We start from the raw sequence: 14,089 nt of genomic DNA on the forward strand, positions 1-14,089 counted from the left end.
GCGTAGGGCCCCACGTGGAGTGGGGCTGCAAAGGGCATGCCAAAGGACATGCACTGCTACACCAAGTGTGCTCCCACGGCAACTTTTGTCTCTGGGCTTTCAATGGGGTTGGTAGGTTGAGGTCCAGGTGATTCCAATGCTGAGTGTAAATTTTAGGGTTATGTTTGGGAGAGTGATAAAGCAGACAGTCCTAACTCTGACCATAAGCCTAAGACTCAGCATGGCTGTGGCCTGGACCTCCACCTACCAACCCCACTGAAGGCCCAGAGACAAAAGCTGCCATGGGAGCACACTTGGTGTAGCTGTGCATGTCCTTTGTCATGCCCTTTGCGGCCCCACTCCACATCATGCTCAACGCTTTCTTTCTCCCCTAAGCCTACTCCTAACCCTAACCCTAATCCTAATCCCAGGTCGGGTCCCACCCTGAGACCACCAACCCCGTTCCTCGCCCAAGTGGAGAAGTGGCCCTGGAAACACTCTTGGTGCAGCCCCGCATTTCCTTGGGCATGCCCTTAGCAGTCCCACTCCATGTGGGCCTCAACGCTTTCTCTCTTTCCCATCCCTAACCCTAATATCAGTCATAGCCTAGAGTTCACTTTTCATAGGAGAGCACAACTTTGGCTTACAATCAAGTTGTGCATCACAAAAAATGTGAGACCTTGTACATGTAACTCTTTTGAGCAGCTCTTACTACTGAAATAAGCCCTTGCAGGACACTGAATTTTCCCCTGAATAAGTTTTGCCTTCATGAGAAAGTTTGCAGTTTCATGCTCTGATTTGTCTGATAATTTCTTTATTCTGGTAGTCAAAATTCTAAAAAAGTATTTATTCATGAAAAGGATAAAAGCAGCAAGTATTCCATGTGCAAAGAGATCAAAAAAATCCGTAAACGGCAGAAGTAATTGAGAAAACACGAAGAGCAGCATACTATATTACCCCTGCCTTGTGGTCACTTTGGTGCACCTTTTATTCTATTTATTAAACAGTTTCTGGACAAAGTGTGTTTTGCTCTACTAAAATATCATATAGTGAATACTAAAATGGTGCTGTAAGTCTTAAGCACTGCGGTGGGGGGCAGGGCAGAAATGCCCCTTTTATTCCTCGAGTTATTGTTTTAGAAATAAAAGATACTGATGACATTGTGTGTACAACACAGATAGGGCATAAAGAATCGCTGCGGTGGTTTGATAGGGATGATCTGTCACTGAAAATCCATTAACACAGACTGTAGGTGAGGTAAATGTGCTGAAATTTCAGGATGTGGAATGCTAGGAGAACAAACCTTAAAATAGTTCCACCAAAAATAGTCCATGTGGACAATAGGAGAGGTTTTTTCCTTCATTTATTTATATTCCCAGCTCCTTGACACATTGTCCCTTGAATGCTCCCAGAGGGAAACAGAGCAGGAGCCCAGGAAAAGGGCACAGTTTTGTCCTACGCACACATGCCACTGAACATTGCTGCAATCTGCTTAGGAACAGGAACACACCTAAAAAGGCAAATCTCCCCCCGCCACCCCGGCATGACAGAGCCATGGCAGTGAGGAGAGCAAATAACTGCCCTGAGTGGCTGAAAAACACCCTGGGCAAACTACTGCTCCTCAAATGCCTGAGAGCAGCTCCCTGCGAATAGACAGCAAATCTTGCCATAGACTCCAGAGGAAAAAAATTAAATATTGCCTAGGAGCCAATGGCCTGCCTGAGAGGAGGGTATGAGCACAGGTGTGTGGTTTAATTTAGATTTATATTAGTTTAGTGGTGGTTAGAATTAAAATCTATTGACAGCCCAGAGTGTCTTAAACTGGAATGCATGTGCATTTTTCAGATTCAGTTAACTCTTTGCACAGGGGCCTCTCCCAGTCCGCCAGGCCCCCAAGAGTTCAGGAGGCCTTGGCTGTGTCTCTGGTAGGCAAGCAGACTACACTGGTCAGTCGTTCCAAGCACCCACCTATTTAACAGCCTGAGAAAAATCACCTGTGCCCAGTGCATGTGTTACCAGCAAAGCTGGACGGGCCCTCAGGGGCTCCAGGCAGTGCCCACACAGTCTTCATTTCCCTGTGTAAGCACCTCTTATGTGATTTTGGAGGAAAAATCATCATTCAAGAGGTTAAAATAGTACAAAGCTTCGGTGTGACCCCAGAGATGCTCAGCATGACCAGTGTGACTTTAGCTAGGATTAAAGGGAAGGACCAAGTGATGTTTTGAGCCACCAGGTGCATGCTCCAGCTACATTTCACCAACAGGTGAGACCTACGTTCCCTCACCCATCTTTGGTTTCTGCAGGAAGAAAAAAAGAAAAAAAGAGAGAGGGAACCAAAACCAGGTGTTTAGGCTAGAACTAAGTCACCATGTGTCCCTGAGCATGACAGTCAGAGGATGAGACATGCTTTGCACTTGGTGCACACTAAAGGTATAACACAAGGCAGACAAAGGAAGCCTCCAGGCAAGGAAAACCTTTCTGTAGGAGAAACTCATGTTTTGGCATGTGGTGAAACAGAGCCATGTCAGCTACGTTTCACTTACAATATGTGCAGTGAACATAGGTGGGAAGTCAGTGCCTGGATTTGCAATTGGCAGCTTGCAATTCAGTGCGATGACTCAGGACTTTCGGTTTCACTGCAGGGAAAGACTTCTCAGCCCTTACTCAGGCAAAATTCCCAATTTTTTACAAGAAGAGGCTATGTCTTGCTTGCCTAGGTATTGTCCAGTTAAAGTTAATACTGCTAACTCCCAGCATTCAGAAATTTTTTCAACAATGGTCCTGAAAAGTGTTGCAATCATTGTTTTTTATTGGCTTTATAATCATCTTTTCTGTGCTTAGAAGTGATGTTTTCAAACTCTTCCTGAAATCCACAGGGCCTGGAAATTCAGTCGTATTTGTTCATTCAATGAAAACGGAGCTTATCCTGCAGTCACATGACTCCCAAAGCTAGGGCTCTACAAAAAACCAACAAATCCTGACAACTTATCTGCCAGATCTCCCTGGGATCTGCAGGGGAAACAGCCATTCCTGCATCTCCCTCCGTAGCGTATGTTAAAGGCAACTTTCGCTACTGTTGTCTGATGATGTAATGTGGCCACAGTGCTCAGCAGCAGGGTACTTCCACGTGCCGCTGGGCAGCATTGCCCTGCGTGACACTAGGGTCCATCCTCTCCTCCAGGCAGAGGACATCGGCGCTTCCGCCACCTCTTCTGCCTGGTTTGTAGGTTCTGTAGGTTCTGTAGGTTCTGCAGGTTTACAGCAGAAGGTGGGAGGAAGACTTACACCTACATCAGGCTTAATTAAATAACATGGGATCTGGAACAAATAAAGTAAAAACAATGCATGTGAGGTGTTGGAAAGAACAAGGTAGAAGTAAATCTAAGTGAAGCTTTGATGGTAGAAAGAGCTGAGCGGACACAGACATTCTAGCACTTGTGAAGGTATAGAAAGGAGGCAGATGGTAGTCTTTGGTAACATATATCAAAGAACTTATAGATCTTCTCCAGTCATTAGAAGGAAAGAATGAATGACAGAAAAAGAAAGAGGAGAGAAGGTCAACAGAGAAAGGTTAAAGGTTAATTTCCTGATTGCCAGGATATGAAAGGTAATGGCCTCAGATGCCTGTGAATTTCCTTTCAAAAGAGGTCACATTATTTAATGCACTCTTCTATTACTGCTCTGATGTCAGCTTCCTAGCGTTCCAAATTGCCTTTTTTCACTATTAATATGATAACAATTCACATAACATGGTCTTCTGATGGACCTCGAAGTTTCTGACATGTCAGGTAAGGGCAGTAAATCTGTTAGAAACATAACCTGCTCTTGCCAAAGTCAATGGGAACTTTGCCACCAATGTCTATGGCAATGCGGACAGTCCAATTACGATGACTAACGGTATTAGTCACATCTTTACTGGAACCTGTTGTTTATGAACAATTCCAAAATGTTTGTTCAGAGAGCTCAATTTAGATGCAAACATTGCCAGCTTGTACTACATTTTTTGCTATCAGGAGCTCTCAAACTCTGGTGTGTGTCACCCACAGTCTGTAGGCTGCCCGCTTCTATCATTTTAAGCGTGGGATTTGGATTTTGGAGGGCAGGTAGCCTACAAGGAGCACTTTCTTATAGGAAATATTGTACAGGATGGGAAAGCTGGAGAAGTGGTCTGTGTCTTAGACCAAAAGTTTTAAGGTTGGATGGTTATAAGGAGGTGGTGGGAATCATGGTCCCTCTCCATTCCTTTTCCATTCCACAGGAAGACCCAGTGGAAAGGCTCAGTGCCTTACATTCAGCCAAGCACGAATGCCAAGCACTTGGCCCCACTTGGATATTTGATGGGAAAATAGTTGGTGTGCCTTGAGGTCTCAGCTAAGCTCAGCGCCCCGTTTGATGTACGTGTAGTCTGTGGCCACAAGTGTTTAGGACTTAAATAGACAAGGTGGAAGAAGGTAATATTATCCCTCCGTTGGACTGATGAAGGACTGAAGGCTGATGGGATAGGAAGGCAAGGGCACCCACAGCTCAGGATAGGAACGAAAACTTACCGTCAGAAGCCTTGCCCCTGGCACAACCACAGGCTCATCCTGCCTCCTCAGGCTTCTCAGGTCAAGCTGCACTGGTCAGAGACACAAGTTCATAACACTATAATGGGAAAATGGAGTTTACCTGCTTCTAACTGGGGTGATACAGCACTTACTTACCCACTTCTCAAATACACCAAATAAATCAAAGATTATCTGCTTGTTTCTGAAGTGGAGCTTGAAGTGCCTGAGCAATCAGAAGGCGTCTCCCAAGTTCTAAAAATGTAGTGAGAGTTGCCTAATTGCTCAACTACTGTATCTCCATGGCCTCAAAACATTTTAAAAACTGAAATACAGATCCAGTGCATGTAACTTATTTTTGTATCCTCCAACTACGCCAAAAGATTATTTTATTTTACACTTTAGCAGGAGAGCTATTCTCTACATAAATGGGCCACTAAACAGAGTTATGCCATATCAGCACTTCTCAGAACATCAGACACATATATTGCCAGTTTTCAAGATGTGGGATGTTAGATGAATAGATTGCATACCATGACTTCCAAGCCTGCATACTGGGACTTCTGTTTCAACTTCCCTCTTCACCACAGTGATGGCAGTTATTTTTGTTAAATAGATTAAAGGCTGAGCAACTTAGATTTTCTCCAAGTGATGTGTTATTTCAGCTTCTTTTACATTAAAGTTCTTTTGCATTAGGGAAGAAATAATCATACTCACACATACCTGGAAAATAATTTGCTTGGGCATTCAGGTTTATCCATTTCTTGTTAGAGTGGAAATATCTTCTGGTTGGTGGCTGAACGAGGTAGTTCTTGGTGACCATTACTTATTAAAACTCATAATTCTGCCTGTATTTTGTAAGGAGATCTTTATTGTAGCTATAGTGGGAAAGACTTTGTCACCTCTCATAAAAATAACTCCAACATATTTTTGGCCCAACTATTTTCCCACTAAAGTCAATAACCTAATTCCTAGAAATGCATTCTATTAAGCAACTGATACTTCTTTACATACCATAAATTACAAGATCTAAAAGTAAGCAACCCTTTATGTTAGTTGCAGCTTTGGTGTTTATTGGGATTGGAATTCAAATCTTTGGAAACACTTTCTAGCACTGTTTATAGACTTTCAATTTTCTGTTTTATGTCATTTAACCACTTAGAAGCTTTTGTTCAAAAATAACTCTGTGAGTATTCTTATAACATAAGTACAATGGGACGATTGCGTTACTACAGAAATTCTGGAATTTATATAAATACGATGACAAATCTCCCTGTTTCATTCAGGCTGCTTGAGTATACGCGCTCTCTCTCATATATTGATCCGTGCTACTGATGAACTGTTAGATTTCTTTTTATTTTGGTACAATTACCAAAACTTCTGTTCTTCCTGCAGGAATCCTTTAGATAAGGAAGCTGAAACTCCATGGCATGTATCAAACCACAGGGGTATTCATACTCATACTCAAGAGGGGATGCAGTCCTCAATCTTCAGCTTTTTTGCCAGACCCCAGTGTCCACAGCATGGGCAGATGTTTACTTCTGCCAATTCTGCCCCAGGGCTGGGAACTTCTGGTGGCAGGGCAGAGTGAAGAGCCAGCTAGCAGGAGCGCCGTAAGTGGTGTTTCAGGTAAACATGAGCCGGAGGCTTTATCTGAATAATGTCAGCAGCAAAACAGAGCAAAGGTTTGCTTTCTACTCCATTTGCAACCTGCTCCTCCTGCACTTCACTGCTTCTTTACAGCAGCGAAGGGTTCAGCATATCTGTGCATGAGAAAGCTTTCCTAAATCAATAGTCTCCTGATGCTACATAAATACCTAACTGGAGCAAAGATGTTTATTTTCAAAGTAGGAGATGTTGCTCCTGTGACGATGTTTTATTATAATGATTCTGATCCTGAACCTGCAATCTTTACGCTGAGACAAGACTCCCCTTGATTTCAGCGCAAGCTTTGTCTAAGGATTTCAGAATTAGTTCTTTGCTTTTATTTTTATTGAAAAACAAGCCCTCATTTGACAAGGAAAAAGCAGTAAGTGGATCACGTCAGGGCAGACAAGCTCCTTGGAGAAATTTATAGCAGGAAAAATACAGCTTTACAATTACATGGTAGTAAGTTACAAGGTTAAAGTTTTAAGAATATTCCAGGAGAAAGACAACAATGCGCTGTTGGAAATGTACCTTTTCCACCAGAAAAGGCCCAATCAGCGTACCCCTCAGGTACTTCTCAGGATGGAGACTACACAGATGGATACAGGCTGAAGTACTGAAACCAAGAATAGGAACATACTTCCATGAAAATTTTAAATGTTCATATACTTGAATTAAGTTCATTTTGACCTCAGGATTTTTGAGGGAAGACTGCATATCAGTCTGGCCGCGCTTCCTGCCACCAAAAGGCCACAACTCCAAGGAGGCCAGGAGCTCACACAGGCGCTGCTCTGTGGAGAACTACCAAAACCCACAGCCAGCACACACGCACGGTTTGCGGAGGAGAACCACACAGCACCCGAACCCTGCAGGGACAGGCACTGCATGAAGCGCAGCAGCTAATAATAATTGTAGAGGCTGGAAATGCCGTCCTGCTGCCCCCAGGGTGGGGGGGCAGAGGCGAGCCCCCACAGCGCCATATGGGGAGGCAAGCCATGCCGGCAGAGCGGGGTGGGCACAGGAGGCCGGGGCGCTCAGCTCAGTGCAGATGAAGTGGAGCCAGTGCATCATTGGGCACTTAAGCCCCCAGGGATGCAGGCAGGAGGGTCCGGGCCTCTAGAAAGCCTGGGGCAAAAGGCCACTGGGACAAGGGGTGGTCTGGCATGGCCTGAACCCAAGAGGGTGTTTGGATGGGTCTGGGGATTTGGGGCAGTTGTTTGCTGTTTTTTTCTTTTTTTTTTGGGGGGGGGGGTTAACCAAAAGTTCCCACCAGGAGCACAGGGTTGCCAGCATGGGTCAGGTTTGCAGCCAGTTGCTGAGCACCGGGGTGCATGCTGGTGCCCTGCTGAAGCAGGTGGGTGCCTCCAAAAGTTGGCTGCGGTTTAATCAAAATTCGGAGGCTAGTACTGCACGGTTTAATCAAAATTCGGAGGCTAGTACTGCAAGCAGGGATACGGCGGGGGGGGGGGGGTATTCCCCAGGAGGGCCACTGCATTAAAGAGCAGCAAGTATAGGGCAACCCCGGTGCCTAAAAGCAGGGAGTAAGAGCCCAAATTAGAGTAACTCAGGTGCTTGAGGCTGGGACATTGCATTTCAAAGACAGGCAGCAGTGGTGGCAACATGTTAGCTGGCCCTTTGGCCCCTCTGGCTCCCTGCCCAGGCAGGGTCTGGTCCTCTGGCAGGATCCTGGCCACCAGCGGGGCAAGGTTTGCCCCTAGCTAGGCATCAGCACCACTCGTTCAGCCCTCACCAAATATTGATCTTTAGAAATTGAGGCACAGCCAGCATCACTCTATAAAAATTAGTTTTCAGAATGGCTCATTCTTACAACAGGCTGCCAATATGTTTTAATGGGATTGTGCAGCCCCCCTGCTCATGTTTTTTAAAAAGAGATAACACCAGGGTCAATAGTTTTAATTAAACTCATTTCTTTATAGGCGTGAACCACAACCACCTTCTCCCTGTGAGCAAAATACGTATGTACATAGGTGTGCTCGTTGTGAAAAGTTGGGAGGAGGCAGCTTTCCCTGGCGTGACTCCCAGGCCTTCTCATCCCCCGCCGTGAGTGGGGGCTGCGAAGACAGCCTGTGCCCTCCCTGCCTCCCCCACGCAGCCACCGCTTCCAGATCCCCCGGCCCCCCACCTGCCTAGTCCAAAAGACCTTTTCCCATTTTTTTTTTTAACCTGCAACTACAACCCGAGTCATGACTATTTCAGACAACTGGGAAACTTGCTAGAGCGCCATTATTTTTTTAATGCCGGGGCCCGCTGCTTCTGCAGCGTATGAATGCTCCGCCGCCCGAGCCGGGATCCCTCGGGGGATCCAGCGCAGGACCTCGCTGCGGCGCCTCGCTCCAACGAGATTTTCCTGAGACACTTCCAAAGTTATAGGCTGGCAGATGTGCTCCCCCCGGGCCTACTCGGGTGTTACGCAGGGATGCCCCCTCCTTCAGGGCAGACGGGAGAGCAGCGAGGACGTAGTGCGTGCGAGCTGCTGGGATTAGGGGAGCCCTGAACGCGCCGGCGCCGGCGGGACACGGGCGGCAGGGCGCCCCACGCGCAGCCTGCTTCCGCGCAGCGCCCGCACTTATCTCCGGGGAGGGGGAGGGGGAAGAGCTCGGTGCGGCCCCGCCTGCCAGCGCGCCCCTGCCCGCACCGCCCGCCGCCGGCCCTGCCCGGGGCGCCTCGGGCGGCGCCTTCCCCTGCGGGGAGCCGCGGCTGCCGGCGGCGGGGGGCGTTTCCGAATGCCGGCGTTCTAGAAGGCGCGCGGGGGGGGGGGGTCCAGAACGCGGGGCGTTTCCGATTCCCGGCGTTCTAGAACGCGCCGGGGGGGGGGGGGGGCGTTTCCGATTCCCGGCGTTCTAGAACGCGCCGGGGGGGGGGCGTTTCCGATTCCCGGCGTTCTAGAACGCGCCGGGGGGGGGGGGGCGTTTCCGATTCCCGGCGTTCTAGAACGCGGCGCGCGCCCGCCCGCCCCGCCGCCGCCGCCGCCGCCGCCACCCGGCGAGACCCGCCCGGCTCCGCCGCGCTCCGCAGTGTAGGGGGCTGCCCCGTCACCTGACCGCCGCGCGCGCGCACGCCGCCCCCCCCGCGAGCGCGCGCGGGGGCGGGGGTGCCCGGTATATACGGCCCCGCCGCCCCCGCCCCTGCCTGCCTCCTGCAGCAGGGGAGGCTGCGAGGCGCCGCCGCCGCGCCGGCCCCCGGCAGGTGGGCGAGCCGCGCCGGGGCTGCCACGGGGTGAGTGTGCGGGCGGCGGCGGGCGCGGGGCTCCGGCCAGCCGCTCCCCCCCTTCGCCGGGTGGGGGGCCTGGGGGAAGGTGGCGGGGAGCGGCGCCGTCGTGGGAAGGTGCCCGCCGGGGCGAGCCGCTGCCCGCGGGAGAGCCTCTGCCGGGCGGCGCGGGGCTCGCCCGGCCGTACCTGTTGCGGAGCCCGGGGGCTCGGGCAGCCCCGTCCCGGGGCGGCGGTGTGGGAGCGCGGGCCGAAACAGCGGCCGGGGGGCGGCGGGGCAGGGCAGCGCCGGGGCGGGGAGAGGGTGTCTGAAGTTGAGGGCGGCAACGGCCCAGGCGGTGCCGGGGGGGCCCAGCCCTGCGGCGGCCGCGCCGCTGCTGCCCGCGGGGCTCGCCCGCCGGAGGGGCCGCGGCAGCTCCGTGGGCACCGGTGGGGCGGGCGCTGCTGCGGGGCGTCGGGAGGCGCCCGGAGCCGCGGTGCCGGGGTGGGGGGCGCCGGGGGCCGTGCCGGGCGCGCTAGCGGGGCTGGGGCGGGGGGAGCCAGCCTGCGCCGTGTGGCACCTGCATTATGTCAGTTTGTGGTCAAAGCCTCCGTCTTGGACTCTGCGTGGAAAGTTGCTAGAAGTCCGCAGATGTGAAGTTCTTTTACCAAGCGGCGTGCCAGAAGGCCAGGCGCTGATGCTGCCATTGATTTAAAAGTCTGCTTGTACGGAAACTCTCTCCAAAACCTGTCCTCCTTGCACCATTGTGCAGAGGTTCCTTATAGCACTTAAGTGTCGCCATAGTTAAAGTCTGTGGCCTTAATTCAGCCTGCTGATAGTCATGGAGCTGTACGTAGTAGGTGCCAGATTAGCTCTCCAAGCTGTGTGCCGTATTTTAAAACTCACACAGCTGAGGGTGGAAAAGACTCCGCTTCCTACAAGTAGTTGCAGGAGAAATGTTTTTCTAATACTTCCGTTGTGTGTTTGCCTTTTAAAACAAAGTTTGCAAGCGTCACATGCTAGCCGCTATTCACCTTACGAGGTATCGAGCAAAAGCAGGCTTCAGGTTTTTTCATCTGTATTTTTGTTCGGAGAGCTGCTAGACAAAGTGACGAGCAGTCAGCGTGCTTGGAGGAGAAGCTTCTCCGCAGGCGCGCACCCGTGCAGGAGCTGCGGCGTTCTGGCGTGGCCGCGCCCGAGGGCTGCTTGCGCGCCCGGCAGCCGCCGCGCGGGAATGTTCCAGAAGCGCCACGCCGCCCGCTCTCGCAGCAGCACGGGCGCCGCCTTGTCTGTGGGAGTGCTCCGGAGCACCCACCTCTTGCTAGCGACCGCACAAGTGGAATAAGCAATCAGGTTTTGACACTGATACAGCAAATCTCATTTTAACTCGGGAGGAGAAAATATAAAGCTTCTGCGCTAAGTATTTGTAATGCAGAGGAACTGCAAGGAGAGCTTGGCTTTCCTCATGTAATTGTTGTACCAAACTGTACTTGTAGCTCTGTGCAGTCATTTATGTTTAACAGGGAGCCACTAGAAAATATTTTTGCTATGCTGCTTCTACTGAAGTGGTTTTGTGAAATCCAAGTTGCCACAACCTGAAAGAAGATAAGAACGGCAATATTTGTTGATCCTTCTTTTTAACAAACCCTTTTTTCCTGTGACATGCCAATAGCTCCCTTTGTAAAATAGATATTTAAATACTTTGTGTGGCAGGATGGAGTCTTTTGCTTTCTAACAAACCGGGCAAATAGCACAAAATCGGCTGAGAAGAGGCAGTCTCCTCAGAACGACAAAGGAAGAAGAGTGCTTGAAGAGACCTTGATTTCAAGCGTTACCTTGCATGTCCCACCATTTGTCTTCCCCAAGCAAAATTATTACCTTCTGAAGGTGTGAAATATGTGGATTTAAAAAAGGCTTTCTTGCTTTTCTTGGGCGTACCGGGAGGGAAATGGCTACTCATGAGCATGCACCTTAGGCATTTCAAATGTTGTTCCATTGTAACTATAACTTCAAGAGGTTAAAATACCTAGAACATTTCTCCCATCTAGTAGCTGCATCTTGCATAACATGCTTAGGGTAAGCATATTGTTGGCAAAACCACAGGTAGCTCTGGGGAAGGGCGACTTTTACGGTTGAAACTCACAAAGCCAACAAATAACATCTCCGCAAATACCTGGGTCTTGCAGGTCTCCAGCATGGTTGACACCGCTACAGCTTCCTGCATGCGGCTCAGTGCAACACGTGAGTACAAGAGGTGTTCCTCCAATTTTTTTGTGTGGCTTTCAGTAGACTATCCTTTTTTGATTCCTTCCCCCTCCACCTGCCTCTTTAGTCTAAATGAGTTGTTTGCAGCAAACTGGGAAGTAGCATATTGCGGATGTTTTTGGTTGAGAGGCATTATGGGTAATATCTGAAAGTCTCTGCCTTTGCTTGCGTGATTCGGTCTGTTTCTCACACAAAAATACATAACCAGTGAAGAATTTGCCTGTGTTTCCAATCCTCACTTCACTGTCACCTATTTATTATGAAAGAATGACACACATTTCTCTTAATCTGTGGCAACGTTATGGCCTTTCTTGATTTATTGAAATATCTGAAGGTAAGTACCCTAAGGATTTCATTAATACCACTAAGTGCTCAATGAATAGATGAAAACCACAAAGCAAAACTAAGGTATGGTAATATATGTGACTTGGCTTTCATGTGAAAATAGTGTTTTTGTCTAATAAGAATACTCTCTAAACTGTCTTATCGGTGTGAAACATCTGCCTATTAAATTCCTATTCAGAAAGGGAGGGTTGGCCACACTGCCACACAAGTTAAGTAATGGTTGATTTATAGGATTCTGTTAAATACATGCCTTGGAGTATTAGTGTAAGGAATAACTGTTCTTAATATGCCTGTATTTTGACTTCAGAGTAAGTCCGTGTTTCTGGGAGCTCTTCAAACTGTATAGGTGCATCACTGTTATTTGGAGATGCTGAATAGGTCTTAAAGATCTTAAGAACATCAATTTTTTTTCCCCTGTCCACAGCATCAATTTTAGAAATGAGGGGGGAGGGGATTTGGAAATTAGGCCTTCCTGGGGGGAAAAAAAAAAGTCATACCTGATTACTTTCCCTTTAATACATCAGGCTAAATGATACTCCATTTTGACTTGCATTAACGTTATGTTGTTGGCTACTGTTAGGCTTGCATTTTTAAGAAACAGATGAGGATTACAAATTTCTTTTTAATTCAACTGAGTGCATATACCAAGTCCTAGAAGGAGAACATGATATTACTTACATTTTCTGTTTTCAAAACAATTTTTATTTTCTATACTTGAACAGTGCATCTTCAGTATTTTTTTCATAATATATATTTGATATTTAATATTAAGCTAAGACTACCTAAAATCATTTATACAAATAATGATTAAGTGAGCGTAATGCAAATTCTTACATGAGAAGCTTGATATTTACCCTTGTTAGAAATTAGGTGGTTAAATCCATGTATTTATTGCAAATTGTATAACTTGGGTTTCATAAACAAGTGTAAAGTTTTCTAACAAATTCTCTTCATATTATGTGTTTGTGTGTCAGTGTGTATGCATGGTGTGGGGAGAGAAAGCAATAACCTTTCTTCATCTTATTTTAACCATTATGTTGACCGTATATGCAGACAGAATGAGGTTGATGCAGGCTGTGTTTTAAAAAGGTAGGGGAAAAGATCCTTTTCTCAAAATATTTTTAGGAAATGTAATTAACCAGTATAGGTTGCTGGAGGGAGAGGGGGGGAGAGAGGGGATTTGGAGATGGGTTATTTTTGTTTCTTCTGGTATTTTTTTCATTTGTTAAGAATTGGTTTCCTAGTTTGGGAATCGGCAAGGGAGGGAGAGGTGGGAGACATTATTACAGAAAAAGGTCAGTACTGTTCTCTTCATCTATTGTTTCATCCTTGGGTTTTTCCTCTTCGTGTGTGACCTGCCGAACGGTAATTTGGGAGGGGAGGAAAAGAGGAGAGTATATTTTTAGGATATCCACATGTTGTGGATGGGATGTCTAATTGGAAAGCTGTGAGAGCCCGGCAGTGTAACGGAGTAGCAACACGACAATTCTCCGTCAGATGGGTGGGGCACAATGCAGTGCTAACTGTAAGCCTTTTGTCTAATAAAAATGTCTGAAACAAAGTGATTGTCTGGCCATCAGCATCCTGCTTGACCTTTTTAAAGACATGAAAACAAAGTTAATGAATGTATCTTTCAGTTGCCATGCAATATGCTGGGGTTTTTGAGCATTACTAGAGAGCCATGATTCTTGCCGCTTTGGCTGGTATCACAGCATGACAAGTTGGAGTTTGAGAGATGATTTATAAAATAATTCCTGTTGAAATTATTACTAAAGCCTTGGGCAAAAAAAAGCCCTGCGTACAGTTCTTAAACTGTTTTGCCTGATTATTTTTAAGGTTTCTTTTCCTTGTAAGTGTAATGAATTAACTTCCTGTGAGTTTCACAGAACAGCTGGAAAATACAAATCTTGCTGTTCCTAAGCTGCATTTTAAGTCTCCTGTATTACTGAGTGGATAGAATTACTAGATAATTACAGAAAACCTGCTGCATTATCTGAGCTAAATGTAGGCATTGTTTAAAATGTTAGTTTAATGAGATAAAGCATTATTAAATAGTCCTGGTGGAAAAATATATTTGTGCTTTTTTTAAATGCTGAAAATGC

At 47.6% G+C, this 14,089-nt stretch overlaps 2 long non-coding RNA genes across 2 annotated transcripts in view; one reads left to right on the forward strand and one right to left on the reverse strand.

Annotated features, from left to right (window-relative positions):
• Positions 1–2,770: 2,770 nt before the first annotated feature.
• On the reverse strand, positions 2,771–5,682 carry LOC135327457 (uncharacterized). Its single transcript, XR_010387602.1, has 2 exons — positions 4,527–5,682; positions 2,771–3,297 (listed from the first exon to the last, which is right to left on the reverse strand). It is a non-coding gene; the product is annotated as an uncharacterized LOC135327457 (long non-coding RNA).
• Positions 5,683–9,326: 3,644 nt separating this feature from the next.
• Positions 9,327–14,089, forward strand: part of LOC135327287 (uncharacterized) — a 66,131-nt gene continuing 61,368 nt past the window's right edge. Inside the window, exons 1-2 of the long non-coding RNA XR_010387390.1 lie at positions 9,327–9,407; positions 11,564–11,618. This is a non-coding gene — a long non-coding RNA (uncharacterized LOC135327287). The remainder of the gene's footprint in view (positions 9,408–11,563; positions 11,619–14,089) is intronic.

Source organism: Dromaius novaehollandiae, chromosome 2 (genome assembly GCF_036370855.1).
Source record: "Dromaius novaehollandiae isolate bDroNov1 chromosome 2, bDroNov1.hap1, whole genome shotgun sequence".
Taxonomy (NCBI): domain Eukaryota; kingdom Metazoa; phylum Chordata; class Aves; order Casuariiformes; family Dromaiidae; genus Dromaius; species Dromaius novaehollandiae.